This window comes from Anomaloglossus baeobatrachus, chromosome 3 (assembly GCF_048569485.1).
Source record: "Anomaloglossus baeobatrachus isolate aAnoBae1 chromosome 3, aAnoBae1.hap1, whole genome shotgun sequence".
NCBI lineage: Eukaryota > Metazoa > Chordata > Amphibia > Anura > Aromobatidae > Anomaloglossus > Anomaloglossus baeobatrachus.
In genome coordinates this window covers 682,588,308-682,605,004 of record NC_134355.1, presented here as the reverse complement: position 1 = coordinate 682,605,004, position 16,697 = coordinate 682,588,308, and positions in this window count along the sequence as shown.

Genomic DNA, 16,697 nt, shown 5'->3' with positions numbered 1-16,697 from the left:
CCCAAGGGCCAGCGCCTGCGGGCAAACGGGCTCCTCCGGTACCCATACTCCGGGGAGTGGACTACCGTTGCGAATCCATAGTAGTGAGAAGAAGAACATCAAGGTGCAGGGAAAGACAGCCGCCATCACCTGTCCGGGGAGAGACACTGCAGCCGGCTGCGGGACCCGTCCATCCAGCCGTTTGGTTTACCGAGGACTTTGTACCTTTCTTGCTGAGTGAGTACACCCATGCCATCCGGCACCGAGCCGCGCTTTCCCTGCAACCCTGCACCTCACCAACCCTTCCTCCCTGTCACATCATCGGGCCCCGGTACCACCGACCCCTACCCACGGAGGGGGAAAACAACATCCCAGCTGCTCCCTACCATCGTTCCCGGGATCCCCGTCATCAGCAGCGGTGGTGCCCATCTTCACCACGACCCGTGGGTGGCGTCACGGACTAAATCCCTCAAACCAACCACCCCTTTCACTCACGGGCGAGGAGTCGAGTCCCCGGATCCGGCCCACCACTCGAGCCACCGAGCGGCAGCAGCAGCCGCAGCAGCGCCGGACCCGAGCGTTAGAGAGAGCGCAGCAGCGACGGCGTCCTCCCCGCCCGCGACAAATATAGCTAAAAATATACTAATAATATCAAGAGGAAAAAAGTGCAAAGTGCAAATTAGTCTTGATAGAAAAACTAGTCAGTGCTATATTTATAGTAATTGAAACCAAAAAGGTCTCTAGTGCATTTTTAAGGCAAAAAAGAATAACACTTACTCTATAGGAATTAGCTGACCACCAGACCCGGCCACCTCAACATATGTTTCAAAAGTGTCTTCTTCGGGAGGTGTGAAAGGCAAGCCTGGGTGCTATTTTAGTCTTGATTTTTCATTTGTCTAAAGGTGGGGGAAACCGGTGATGATTGGGCACAGGGCTTGCGGTCTTGCATGAGGTAATGACCATGACATGCCCACACCGGGGCCTGAGGGTTACTCGTTACCGGGCCACGGTTCCGTTTATGGGATGCTGCGGTGGCAAAGTCCAGCTCCGCGACCCCGGCGGTGTCAGTACAAGTAGGGTTGATGATGGGGAAGGTAGTTTGTGACACCACCTGTGGTATGAGACAACTTAGGTACCGCCGCTGCTGGATGGGGACCTCTGGGGCAGATCGTGACACAGCTTGGTTGGTATAGCTCTCCACAGGCAGAGCTGGGCCTATGGCGGATGGGGGTAGTAGAGGTGATTGATGGAGGGACTTAACATTGGGGTGCAGGACTGAGGATGGCGGTAATAACTGGACAGCACAAAGGCCATAGTTTCCTTTACCTTTTACTTGGTAGTTGATGGTACAGGCCCGGGAGACTAGTCCAGCATGTAATGGAGGTCCGGTCAGCCTGGAAGCAACTGAGGGGATCCACCTTGCCAGGTGGGTTGTAGGCCTTCCTGCTTGAGCTGTAATGTATATTTATGTTTACTGCATATCAAGCATATATATACAATACTTTTTTTGTAACTCAAAAAATAATATATTAAATATTTTTTTTATATGGACCACATAAAGGATAAAGCACCAATAATTAGATATATAATGAAAAAAGAGTGTACACAAAACCAATATGATTAATAAAATATAATTTATTCGAATCTATCAAAACATTTTTGTAATTTAAAAGATATTTATTAATTGCAAAAAAACACTTTTTGACTCAACCCTATTGAACACAGGAAAAAATATATAATAGATTAATACAAAACATGCACCAATAATAAATAATGTTCCCCAAATAAAACTTGTTGTACAACGTGCCCTTTAATAGAAGAATAATCTATATATATAATTGCCTTATTCTGTCTGTCTGTCTGTCTGTCTGTCTGTCATGCTCCAAAATTGTGTCCTTACGGTGACACAAAGCTGATTGGCCGCTGGGCTCGCCATGGCCCCTCCCCCCCCCACGGATTGGCCTCTCGCCCCGGCTCTCTGCAGGCCCCGCCCCCTCACGCAATGCACGCTCGCTCTGGCCCAACTGACACGGAGCTCCGACTCCCAGGTGAGTACACACCTCACACATCACATCCACACACTCACAACATCCTGGGATATCGCTTGCTTCTACACCGGCTCCGTCACGATCCCAGCAGCTCCAGACATAACCTTGCGATGCTGGGATCTTGACGGAGCCCGTGAACGCTGGTAACCATTATATACATCGGGTAACTAAGGTCCCTTGGTTACCCGATGTGTATCATAGTTACCAGTGTACACCGGCTCCCGGTACACATGTGCAGGGAGCCGGCATTATACTCCTCTCCCCCCAGGACTACTCCTCCTATTACAGTCCTCCTATTATACTCCTCTCTGAGTATAATAGGAGAACTATTATAGCATGGGGGATGTAGCACGATGGGGAGTGCGCAGCATGGGGGATGTAGCACGATGGGGGGTGCGCAGCATGGGGGATGGAGCACGATGGGGGGTGCGCAGCATGGGGGATGTAGCACGATGGGGGGTGCGCAGCATGGGGGATGTAGCACGATGGGGTGCGCAGCATGGGGGATGTAGCACGATGGGGTGCGCAGCATGGGGGATGTAGCACGATGGGGAGTGTGCAGCATGGGGGATGTAGCACGATGGGGAGTGTGCAGCATGGGGGATGTAGCACGATGGGGAGTGTGCAGCATGGGGGATGTAGCACGATGGGGAGTGTGCAGCATGGGGGATGTAGCACGATGGGGGGTGCGCAGCATGGGGGATGTAGCACGATGGGGTGCGCAGCATGGGGGATGTAGCACGATGGGGAGTGCGCAGCATGGGGGATGTAGCACGATGGGGAGTGCGCAGCATGGGGGATGTAGCACGATGGGGGGTGCGCAGCATGGGGGATGGAGCACGATGGGGCGTGCGCAGCATGGGGGATGTAGCACGATGGGCAGTGCGCAGCATGGGGGATGTAGCACGATGGGGAGTGCGCAGCATGGGGGATGTAGCACGATGGGGAGTGCGCAGCATGGGGGATGTAGCACGATGGGGAGTGAGCAGCATGGGGGATGTAGCACGATGGGGAGTGCGCAGCATGGGGGATGTAGCACGATGGGGAGTGCGCAGCATGGGGGATGTAGCACGATGGGGAGTGCGCAGCATGGGGGATGTAGCACGATGGGGAGGTGCGCAGCATGGCGGATGTAGCATGATGGGGAGTGCGCAGCATGGCGGATGGAGCATGATGGCGGGTGCGCAGCATGGGGGATGTAGCACGATGGGGAGTGCGCAGCATGGGGGATGTAGCACGATGGGGGATGTAGCACGATGGGGGATGTAGCACGATGGGGGGTGTACAGCATGGGGGATGTAGCACGATGGGGAGTGCGCAGCATGGGGGATGTAGCACGATGGGGAGTGCGCAGCATGGGGGATGTAGCACGATGGGGAGTGCGCAGCATGGGGGATGTAGCACGATGGGGAGTGCGCAGCATGGCGGATGTAGCACGATGGGGAGTGCGCAGCATGGCGGATGGAGCACGATGGCGGGTGCGCAGCATGGGGGATGTAGCACGATGGGGGATGTAGCATGATGGGGGATGTAGCACGATGGGGGGTGCGCAGCATGGGAGATGTAGCACGATGTGGAGTGCGCAGCATGGGGGATGTAGCACGATGGGGAGTGCGCAGCATGGGGGATATAGCACGATGGGGGGTGCGCAGCATGGGGGATGTAGCACGATGGGGGGTGCGCAGCATGGGGGATGGAGCATGATGGGGAGTGCGCAGCATGGAGGATGGAGCACGATGGGGAGTGCGCAGCATGGAGGATGGAGCACGATGGGGAGTGCGCAGCATGGGGGATGGAGCACGATGGGGAGTGCGCAGCATGGGGGATGGAGCACGATGGGGGGTGCGCAGCATGGGGGATGGAGCACGATGGGGAATGCGCAGCATAGGGGATGGGGCATGATGGGGGGTGCACACCTCACCCCAACACACACACACAGGGAACCACAAACACTGCCATACACAGACACCCACACACACAGACAATGCTGCACACACACAACACCCAACACACAAACACCGCGGCATACATAAATTTATGCACATACCGCACAACACACACATTGCACAAAACATACCTCCCCCAAAACACACCACACACACACAAACCGCGCAACACACACACACACAACGCGACAGACACACAGCGCTCCACAAACAACGCCACACACATACAACACCGCTCTCACCCCCCGCCACACCCAGACAACACCCAGAACATGTACAGTGCCTACACAAACACTTGGTAACTACACACAACAACATCTATATATATATATAACAAAAATCATACATGAACTACACAATACGTAAATTCTAGAATACCCGATGCGTAGAATCGGGCCACCTTCTAGTTGTATATATGTGTGTAAATACATAAAAATAATTGTTATATATACTAAATTGTCCATATTAATATAAATATATAATAATTATACAATCACATAAGACTCTCAAAGATTAATAATTTAATGATTTACCAAATTATAATAAAACACACACTCACATGAGACACCAGTTCATAAAGAAATAATAATAAATAGCTAAGTTATAACCCATAAGTAGTAAATAAATATTTAAACCATCACTTAATCTACAGTCAAAGTGAGCATGTATACAATCACAAATCAACGATCAGCATGTGATTTGAACACTGTCCTAAATTCCTAATGATCTATGTCGAAATCAAAGTGAGTGTGTACTGAGTCAAATTTAACATCTCAGCACATAATCTGGACACTGTTATGTTGGGCATATAAATTAGTGGTGCACTACTGTGAAGCATTACAGGGAGATAATATTAACTATAATAAAGATCCTATATAGTAGTCACAATGGCCATGTGTTACCTGTGCCCACGTGGAATCAAAAGAGTTTCCCGACGAGCGTTTCGGTGCTGTGCCTTCTTCCAAGGCTGTGATGTGTGGGTCCCTGCGGTTTGAAGCTATGCTGATACCCTCTTCCTTATGTTGGTTCTGGTTCTCACCCATATAGCAGGCAGCTCGAGTCCTTTACTTGTGCCACTTCTTCTATCACGGCTCCTGGCTCTAGTTTGCTGTTGTGTTCCGGGCACTCTGTGGGACAGAAGATCTGTAGTCTCCTGCCCTTCATATTCTGCTATGGAGACTTCAGTACCCATGCAGCCTCGGACTCCGATGTCCGGTTAAATGCGCTCGGCCCTGAGGGAGCTATGGTGCATCTCTTTTCTTAGCGACCGTCTTCTCTCCACTCCTGGCTTGTTCTAGTTTTAGTTTCACTTTCGTATGTGTGTGTGTGTGTGTGTTCCTATCTCCTCCTCCAGGCCAGAATGCATAGGAAAGCTCCCCTTAAACTGGGTTCTCAAGCTCCCCCTTCTGGTCTGGAGTAGGAAGTGTTGAATGCTAGTGTACCTAGCATGGGAACCCCTCCCCTCTTGCTTCCAGGCATAGCATTACCCCCTGTGAGGAGGGCAATATTACTGTGGCAACCGGACCACTGGGGTGCTACATTCCCCCCTAGTGAGGAAAACATTTTTCAAACAATAACAAAGCATTAACAATTTATATATCTTTGACATTTTAAGGAATTGAAACATTTGCATTATTAATTTTACATTTCTTAACTTTTTTTATATATTCAACTGGCCCTACTCTCAAAACCGGACAGGGATCTGACTGCGGGTACTAAGTTGTGACCTACATAGAACTGGTGGTAACTCTTCCCTGTCTGGTGTGCTTACTGCCCTGTTCTGGTTTTCTACAACTATGTTGTTAGTAGGCCTAACTCTTACTGGTACGGCGGACAGTCTCCAACGACTCCTTAGACTCATATCACAGGCATGACAGGTTTGCCGCTGGCAGGGGGTAGATTCTCTGGTTCCACTGCTGGTGTAGCTTCTGTTTCTGTAGCCCGCTGGCCTTTAAGTTAGTCTCGAGTCTCTGCCGCTTCAGTGCGGACAACTTGAGGGAAGGTTAAGACTGGTACTACAATGGCTTGGTTCACCTGTGTCCAGGTCTTGGGGAACTCTCAAAGGATGGTTTGAATGGTTGCTACCACTTTTTCTGTAGGCTGTGGAACTTCTTGATCTCCTTCTCTGATCTTTAGTTGATTAGGGCATACCTTCAGGTGATCCATTGAAACCGCTGCTGAAGTCTTTCTTCTATCTTTACTGATGAGGCACACTTTGGGGCTGTTGAAGTTCCAGGGTAAGATGGTGTATAGCTCAGCCTCCCACTGGTCGTCTAGTTTGTGCATCCACCACGAGGCTGTCAAGTTATAATTTTTCTCCTGTCTATGCCTTGCTTGAGACAGACTCTCCTCCACACACTCTTGGAGTTTGCGGTACTGTTGTTGCCGTTCAGTATCCCAGTCCACATCTGGTTGGACTGCCTCAGGCTCTAAGGGCTCATGCGCACGTTGCGTACTCACTAGTGATGAGCGAGTACTAAAAAGCTCGGGTGCTCGAGGCTCGGGCCGAGCATCCCAAGATACTCGTGTACTCGGCCCGAGCACCGAGCCCAATGTTATCCTATGGGAGACCCGAGTATTTTTGTGAAATGACCCCCGGCAGCATGTAGAAACCCTAAAAATGGCACAAAAGTCTCAGAAGAGTGCTCAAATGACATGGCAACAGCATGGGGAAGACCCCTTGAAGCATTTATCACTCAAAAGTCACAGCTGTGAACAATTTTGTCCGCGTTTTATGCCATTTTTACGGACTCACCAGAAAACCTTCCAAAATGACACCAAAATGAATTTTCATGGCGGAAATGTTAAGGGCACATACCCAATAGTGAGATAGAGCTAATGTATGTTACTTTTTGAGATTAATACATGAAAGATTTTACGTAAAACATTGTGTGGCACTCCGATGTCCCTGAGAAGAGACGTACATAAAGGCCTCTGAGTCTAATGTGCCCATTTTGAGGAAGTGAGTCTTTGTAGTATTTTCCTTTGCCAGGGCAGTCCAAAATTGTGAGGTTCACCAATGCCCCTGGATAGAGACGTGCATGAGGGCCTGTAAACCTGAAGTGCCCATTGTAAGGAAGTGGGTCTATTGTAGTATAGCCCTTAGGCAGGGCAGCCAAAAATTGGGAGGCTCCACGTTGTCCCTGGATAGAGACGTGCATGAGGGCCTGTAAACCTGAAGTGCCCATTGTAAGGAAGTGGGTCTATTGTAGTATAGCCCTTAGGCAGGGCAGCCAAAAATTGTGAGGCTCCACGTTGTCCCTGGATAGAGACGTGCATGATGGCCTGTAAACCTGAAGTGCCCATTGTAAGGAAGTGGGTCTATTGTAGTATAGCCCTTAGGCAGGGCAGCCAAAAATTGGGAGGCTCCACGTTGTCCCTGGATAGAGACGTGCATGAGGGCCTGTAAACCTGAAGTGCCCATTGTAAGGAAGTGGGTCTATTGTAGTATAGCCCTTTGGCAGGGCAGCCAAAAATTGGGAGGCTCCACGTTGTCCCTGGATAGAGACGTGCATGATGGCCTGTAAACCTGAAGTGCCCATTGTAAGGAAGTGGGTCTATTGTAGTATAGCCCTTTGGCAGGGCAGCCAAAAATTGGGAGGCTCCACGTTGTCCCTGGATAGAGACGTGCATGAGGGCCTGTAAACCTGAAGTGCCCATTGTAAGGAAGTGGGTCTATTGTAGTATAGCCCTTAGGCAGGGCAGCCAAAAATTGGGAGGCTCCACGTTGTCCCTGGATAGAGACGTGCATGATGGCCTGTAAACCTGAAGTGCCCATTGTAAGGAAGTGGGTCTATTGTAGTATAGCCCTTTGGCAGGGCAGCCAAAAATTGGGAGGCTCCACGTTGTCCCTGGATAGAGACGTGCATGAGGGCCTGTAAACCTGAAGTGCCCATTGTAAGGAAGTGGGTCTATTGTAGTATAGCCCTTTGGCAGGGCAGCCAAAAATTGGCAGGCTCCACGTTGTCCCTGGATAGAGACGTGCATGATGGCCTGTAAACCTGAAGTGCCCATTGTAAGGAAGTGGGTCTATTGTAGTATAGCCCTTTGGCAGGGCAGCCAAAAATTGGGAGGCTCCACGTTGTCCCTGGATAGAGACGTGCATGAGGGCCTGTAAACCTGAAGTGCCCATTGTAAGGAAGTGGGTCTATTGTAGTATAGCCCTTTGGCAGGGCAGCCAAAAATTGGCAGGCTCCACGTTGTCCCTGGATAGAGACGTGCATGATGGCCTGTAAACCTGAAGTGCCCATTGTAAGGAAGTGGGTCTATTGTAGTATAGCCCTTTGGCAGGGCAGCCAAAAATTGGGAGGCTCCACGATGTCCCAGGATAGAGACGTGCATGAGGGCCTGTAAACCTGAAGTGCCCATTGTAAGGAAGTGGGTCTATTGTAGTATAGCCCTTTGGCAGGGCAGCCAAAAATTGGGAGGCTCCACGTTGTCCCTGGATAGAGACCTGTTAGGTTCTTAGTGCCTCCGTGCTTGCATTTAAAAACCGCACGTGTGTGCCTGTTGGTGGCAGCTTTCCGCTGCACTTGTGTGCGTTTTGCAAAAACTTGGATATAACGAACAAGTCTAGTGAATACACATCAGCACAGCATTGCAAAATGCGCAAGGGCGTTGTCAACGAACAAGGAAGTGAACGTGATGGTGGTGCAGGCAGAGACCGAGGTCGCGTGCAAGCTCTAATTTCGCCACAACCAAGGGCCACATCTACTCGCTCACACGTCCTGTCCCAAATTGTTGGGGACCGCAGCAGTACACCGCTCTTGAACCAAGACCAGTGTCAACAGGTTGTTAGTTGGATAGCGGATAATGCTTCCAGTCAGATTGGCACCACCACAAACACTCTGTCTTCCACACGGTCAAGTGTCAGTAGCCGTGATACTGCACCGCACATTTCAGAACCTGATCCTCCTTCCTACCACCAGGCCGAGTACACGTCCATGGACATTACTGATCCCACACTTGGACACTCGGAAGAGCTGTTCGTTCACGTTTCCATTCACACATTCTGGCCTCTCGCCAGCTCCTGTTGAAGTGGGCCATGACGAGATTGTATGTACAGATGCCCAAATATTTGAGCAGCCACGTTCTCACGAAGTTGGCAACGTGTCTCAACAAGGGGTGGACGATGATGAGACACAATTGTCAGGAAGTCCGGAGGAGGAGCAGGGTGCGGAAGAGGAAGACGACGTGGTGGATGATCCAGTAACTGACCCAACCTGGCAGGAGGATATGCAGAGCGAGGACAGCAGTGCACAGGGGGAGGGAGGCATAGCATCCCAACAGGCAGTAAGAAGCAGGGTGGTGGCCCCAGGCAGACGTCAGGAAACTGTTCCCCGGAACAACACGACACAAGGTGCCTGTACAAATGTTAGGTCTTCCCGAGTCTGGCAGTTTTTTAAGTTGGCTCCAGATGATTCTAAAAAGGCCATTTGCAACACCTGCCGTGCCAGCATCAGCAGGGGTACCAAAACTAGCAGCCTGACCACCACCAGCATGATCAGGCACATGTCAGCCAAGCACCCCACTTTGTGGGATGTACAACAGAGTCGAGGAGCAGTGCTTGCTGATGTCACTGCTACGTCTTCGCTTGTTGTGCATGCGAGCCAATCCCCTGTCCATGCTGCCCGCGAACAAGCCTCCTCCGGCCCTGCACCTGCAGTTGCCCACGCAGAAATAACACCATCATCAAGCACGTCCTTGTCCCAGCGCAGCGTTCAGTTATCCATTCAGCAAACCTTTGAACGCAGGCGCAAATACACTGCCAACACCCCACATGCCACACTTCTAAATGCTAACATTTCGCGACTGCTTGCGCTGGAAATGTTGCCTTTTAGGCTGGTTGAGACAGAAGCATTCCGCGACCTGATGGTGGCAGCTGTCCCACGTTACTCGGTCCCCAGCCGCCACTATTTCTCCCGGTGTGCCGTCCCCGCATTGCATAACCACGTGTCACAAAACATCACACGTGCCCTGAACAACGCTGTTTCAGCCAAAGTCCACCTAACTACAGACACGTGGACAAGTGCATGTGGGCAAGGCCGCTACATCTCGTTGACGTCACACTGGGTTAATATTGTGGAAGCTGGGACCCAGTCTGAGCGAGGGACGGAACACGTCCTTCACACACCAAGTTTTGCAGGCCCTACCTCAGTCAGGGTTTCACCCACACTCTACAGCTCCGGAATGTCATGCTCCTCAGCCTCCTCCTCCTCCTGCGCATCCTCATCCACTTTACTCTCCACACCAGTCCCAAGCTGGCAGTGTCGCGGGCGGAGGAGGGGACGCTGCGCTCTCCCACTGCTCGGGTCCGGCTGCCGCTGCTCTACGGCTACTGCTGCTCGGTGGCTCGAGCGATGGCCGGATCCCGGGGACTCAAGCGGCGCTCATCGCTCGTGAGTGAAAAGGGGTCGTTTGGGTTTTGGGGATATTGTCCGTGACGCCACCCACGGTTGTGGTGATTGTGTGGACACCACCACTGCTCTGGACGGGGATCCTGGGAGCCTGTGACAAGGAGCAGCTTTGTTGTTATTTCTCCCCTCTGTGGGTAGGGGGGTTGGTTGTCCCGGGGCCCGGTGATGGGGTAGAGATGGATGACAGGCGGGTTGCGGGGCCTGATGAGGTGCAGGGTCGCAGGGGCAGCGCTGTGCCGCACGGCACGGAGGTACTCACTCAGCCCAATGATGATGACACAGTTCACGGTAAAACAAGTGGCTGGATGGACGGGTCCCTCGGACGGCTGCGGTTGTTCCTCCCTGCAGGTTAGTGATGACTGTCTCTCCCTGCACCTAAGTTCAGTGTTGGTAGTGATGGTTTCCCACCGGTAACCCGCTCCCCGACCTGGATATGGGCCGGAGGAGCCCCTTTTGCCCACAGGCGCTGGCCCTGGGAGACGGTTGCCCTTGGCGGTGGCGGTGTCTCCCCTTCACGGTTGGACGGTTGCCTTCTATCGGGACTTGGCTGTTTGGAAACCCTGAGGTCCCCTTCACTAACGAATTTGGCAAATTCACGGCGACACCAAGCCTTGCCGGGATCCGAAAGGCCCCTGCCAATGGTGCTGGCTTCTCTTTGTATACCGGTCCGGTACGGCCGGGTCACCACCCGTCCACGGTCCTTACGGCAGACTCCAATCGGCCTCCACTGCAGACGGTCACCACATCCTGCCAACCTTGCTGTCCTGTCCGGGCCACACACCCGGACCAACTTCAGGCTCTTTGCTGTCACTTTTCTCCTCTCTACTACTTTCCTCCTTCCACTTCCTTAGCTTAACTCTCACTGCCTGTGTTTTCCCTCCTCCTTGGTGGGTGGAGACCAACCGCCTGGCTCCACCCCCTGGTGTGGACAACAGCCCCTGGGGAAGGCAACAAGGATTTTGTGTTTTGACTATGATATGCCTGCAGGGAGTGTGGGGTGTGTAAGTGTTGTGCTCTGTGGCCCCTGGCTTGTCCAGGGCGACACAGAAGCACTGCAGCACTGACTCGGCGAAGCGGCAACAGGCTGTGCTGAAGCTAATCTGCATAGGTGACAAACCCCACAATGCAGAAGAGGTGTGGACAGCTCTGAAACAGCAGGCAGATCACTGGCTCACACCTCTGAACCTAAAGCCAGGAAAGGTTGTGTGTGACAATGGCCGGAACCTGGTGGCGGCATTGAGGCGAGGCCAGCTGACACATGTTCCATGCGTGGCCCATGTGCTCAACCTCGTGGTTCAACGGTTTCTAAAGTCATACCCAGAGCTGTCTGATCTGCTGGTAAACGTTCGTCGCCTGTCTGCACATTTTCGAAAGTCACCTACTGCTTCAGCCGGCCTTGCCGGCTTTCAGCGCCATTTGCATCTTCCGGCTCACAGACTGGTGTGTGATGTCCCCACGCGTTGGAATTCAACTCTGCACATGTTGGTCAGGATATGTGAGCAGAAGAGGGCAGTTGTTGAGTACCTGCATCACCTAAGCCGTTGGGAAATGGGTCAAACTCCACACATAACACCTGAGGAGTGGAGATGGATGTCCGACCTATGTACCATCCGCCAAAACTTTGAGGACTCCACCAAGATGGTGAGCGGCGATGACGACATTATTAGCGTCACCATACCGCTTCTCTGCCTTCTAAAATGGTCTCTGCTCAAAAAACAACCATGATGCATTGCAGGCGGAGCGCGATGAGTTTGAGCAAGAAACAGTAGTGGGTGTGGGTGATAACACACAGCCCAGCCTCGTCTCATCACAACGTGCAGTGGAGGACTATGACGAGGAGGAGGATGAAGACATGGAGCAACTCTCTGGCCAAATTGAGGATATGACATGCAGTCATATACTCGGTTCAGCGTGGCTGGCCAGAGGACAGGGTAGATGATGAGGAGGAGGAGGAGGACAGCATGTTCAGTCATCGTGTTGGTCAGGATACTGAAGTGATGGCTGTTAAGAGTCTGGCACACATGGCTGACTTTATGGTAAGCTGCCTGTCTCGTGACCCTCGCGTTAAGAACATCTTGGCCGACAATCATTACTGGGTGGTAACACTGTTAGACCCACGCTAAAAGGAGAACTTTATGTCTCTTATTCCCGAGGCGGAGAGGTCAGGCAAAATGCAGCAGTTCCAGAAGGCCATAGTCACGGAAGTAGGCAAAGCATTCCCCTCACAAAACGCTAGCGGCATAGGTCAGGAATCAGTGGACAACCAAGGCGTACAGCCGAGAGAGGCACAAGTCCAATCCGCCAGAGGTAGGGGAACAGTCCTTAAGATGTGGGACAGTTTTCTCAGCCCCTCACGTACCACAGCCCCTGAGGTGCGGGGTAGTGCCACAAGAAATCCTAAGTTTTCCCAGATGCTCAAGGAGTACCTTGCAGATCAAACAACTGTACTCCGACATTCCTCTGTGCCTTACAATTAATGGGTATCCAAGCTGGACACGTGGCATGAATTGGCTCTCTACGCCTTGGAAGTCCTGGCCTGCCCTGCCGCTAGCGTTTTGTCAGAGCGTGTTTTTAGTGCCGCAGGTGGAATCATTACAGATAAACGCACCCGCCTGTCAACTGTAAATGCTGACAGGCTGACTCTGATCAAGATGAACAAGGGTTGGATTGGGCCAGACTTCACCACACCAACAGCAAATGACAGCGGAATTTAAAGTTTGTAACGGGAATTTGCCATGTACCTCCACTCACCCATGGTAACACACTTCTGGACTTTGGCTAATCTCTGGACTGCTCCTCCTTCTCCTCATGCGCCATCATGATGACCGTTACAATAGTTAGGCCGTTGTTTCAGGTATACCCACAGTGGTAAATTTTTTCGCCCATTCTTTCAGAATGGGCATTACAACGACAGGAGACCCGCTCCTTTGCAATGGGAACAATGTTTTGAGGCCCTCATGCACATCTCTATCCAGGGACAATATGGAGCCTGACGCTGCCACCGACAGGCACACACGTGCGGTTTTTAAATGCCAGCACGGACGCAATAAGAACCTAACAGGTTTTTAGGAGCGACAATTACTGAGAAGTCTGACACTATCAGACACTGCTGACTGACGTGTATTATACACTACACTTGTGCGTTATATAATAGTTTGTGAAAAAATCACACAAGTGCACCTGTACGCTGCCACCGACAGGCACACACGTGCGGTTTTTAAATGCAAGCACGGACGCAATAAGAACCTAACAGGTTTTTAGGAGCGACAATTACTGAGAAGTCTGACACTATCAGACACTGCTGACTGACGTGTATTATTATACACTAGACTTGTGCGTTATATAATAGTGAAGGCTGGTATACAGTCACCACTAGGAATGGCTATATACCCTGCCTGCCTGCCTGCCTGCCTGTATACTGCTACAATAGTCCTGACAAGGACTCTTCTGGTCACTAGCCTGTATTCCGACCTGGCTATACCCTGCCTGTATACAGCAACAATAGTCCTGAGAAGGACTCTGCTACTGTACTCCGACCTGGCTATACCCTGCCTGCCTGTATACAACTAGAATAGTCCTGAGAAGGACTTCTGCTCACACTGTTTGCAGCCCTGCTACGGAAATAACTATAAAGGGCCGCAAACCTTTCCCTGAAGCAGCAACCCTCTCCCTGCACTGACTGTCTGGATGGCTGTGAGCAGAGAACAGCGCGCCCGCCGGTATAAAGGCTCGGTCACGCTGTGCGGCCCGGCCAATCACTGCAATTCCACAACTAACAGGGCTGTGGCATTGCAGTGGTCTGCCAGCCAATCCCTGCATGAGGGCTGGCTCTCAAAAGAGCGCCAACATGCAGGGATGAAGACCACGAGTACAGCACGAGTATCGCGAGATTACTCGGTCCCCGCTGAGTAGCCCGATTACAGTGATACTCGTGCGAGTACCGAGTAGTAACAAGCATGCTCGCTCATCACTAGTACTCACATGCATTTACGCTGCGTATTGCACTGCAGCATAAATGCATGCGTCCTGCGTCCTGCGTCCTGTGTCCCCTGCACAATCTACATAGATTGTGCATGAGACGTGCGCACGATGCTTTTATGAACACAGCGATTTGGGTGCTAAAATTTTGACCCAAATCCATGCGTTCCTAAAAGCAGCATGTCAATTATTTCTGCGTTCTGGATGCAGCTCCCACTCTGTCTATGGTGTGGGTGTCGCGGGCGGGGAGGAGGGTGTCAGCACACCGCGCTCACCCCTTCTGCTCGGGTCCGGCAGCTGCTCAGTGGTGGCTCGAGCTGTGGGCCGGATCCCGGGGTTTCTCGAGTGACACTCCTCGCCCGTGAGTGAAAGGGGGGTTTGTTGGGTGTGGGGATTGTTATAGTTTGTGACGCCACCCACGGTTGTGGTGATTGCACCACCGCTGCTCAGTATGGGGGTCCCGGGGATGGTGATGCGGAGCAGCCAGGTGTTGTGTTGCCCCTCCGTGGGTAGGGGTTGGTGATCCCGGGGCCCGGTGATGAGATGTGAAGTGTAGGGCCTGGAGGGCGCAGGGACACGGGGGCAGCGCTGTGCCTTGCGGCACTATGGTACTCACTCAGCCTGACACACGGACACAGTTTGTACGGTAAACCAACGGCTGGTAGGACGGTCCCACAGACGGCTGCACCTGCACTCCCGGTAGGTGACGGTGATGTCTCTCTTCCTTGCACCTGTGTTGACTGATGGTAGCGGTGGATTCCCTCCGGTTACCCGCTCCCCGGCTGCAATCTGGGCCGGAGGAGCTCTACACTTTGCCCGCAGGCGCTGGCCCTGGGGAAACTGGTGCCCTGGCGGTGGCGGTGTCTCCCCGGTTCAGGTTGGGCTGTTGCCTTCACTCGGGACTTGGTTGTTGGGGGAGCTGCGTCCCCGTCACTGACGGATTTGGCAAATCTGGCGACTCCTAGCCTTGCCGGGGTCCGAGAGGCCCCTGCCCTGGTGCTGACTGTCCTTCGGAACACTGCTCCAGACCACCGGGCACACAGCCAACGGGGTCCTTCCAGGAACTTCCAAACGGTCCCCCTCCAGACAGTCACCGCCGTTGCTGACCTTGCTGTCCTGGCCCTCACAAAGCTGGACCCTTCAGGCTGTCTTTCTCTTCTGTCACTTTACTTGCTTTCCTCCTTTACTACTTTCACTTTCACTTAACTCCTCTACTTAGCTCCTCACTCCTACTCCTCCCTGAGCTATCTCCTGAGCTCATCTGCCTGGTTTCTTCCTGCCTCCAGAGTTGTGAGCTCCTCGGTGGGCGGAGCCAACCGCCTGGCCCACCCCCTGGTGTGCATCATCAGACTCCTGGAGGAAGGCAACAAGGATTTGTGGTTAGCTGTGATGTGCCTACCTGGAGTGTGGGGTGTGGTGGTGTTGTGACCTGTGTCCCCTGGCTTGCCCAGGGCGACACATTCCCCCTTAGCAAAATGCAGACCGTCCGCGGGCTGCCGTCCTACACCGGTTTTATTTTTCTGTAAAAGGGGTAACAAGGGTTAAGCAAACATAAATACATTTTTAATCACTCTTCCCAAGACGGGAGGCACATTTACTTAAACGTTGCAACGGTATACGGTCACGGTTTCCGCTCTCTCCCACCAAAGCAACCTGGCCCTGATGCTGCCCCTAAAACCCAGGCAGCACCCCTTGACCCACAGTCCAGCACAAGTTACTCGAGCGGGATCTGTCCTTCCCCTCCAGAGGGTGGCCACCGGTTCCTTTGGTGGCTGGGCCCTGGCCTGCTCTGCTCAGGGCCCTCCCTCCAACCTGCCTCTCCGGAGGCGGTGTTGCGGAGACGGTAACGGTAACCAACATATTTACAAGCCACTTAACGTTTGTGGTGCCCTGCAAGTTCACGGGCTTGTCCATGGATAGTTCCCATGCCAATAAACTTTGAAACGGTCCCCACGGGGACAACGGTGCCAGCTCCTGCCGGTTCAATCACAAAAGCAAATCAGGTAAACTTAAGGCATTTTCATTTTCATCATTTTTCAAAACTTTTAAACAACAAGCAAACTTTGGTGGTCCCAACGGGGACTGCTGCTACGGGCACCCACGGCCCTACTCCGATTATTCAGCTAACGCAGCTCCTGCCCCCTCCACCAACATATCCAACATGCACTGACATGCCTGTGGTGACAGGGGCACCCGGTACCCATTTCCACCGGTACACGGGGCATGGACGACCACTGGGACTCCTACACAGTGGGAACGCTCACTTGCTCCTTCAACTGCAACAGGGGACCCGGAGCTGGGGCAGGAGTCGTCATCACTTGTTTCTGCGT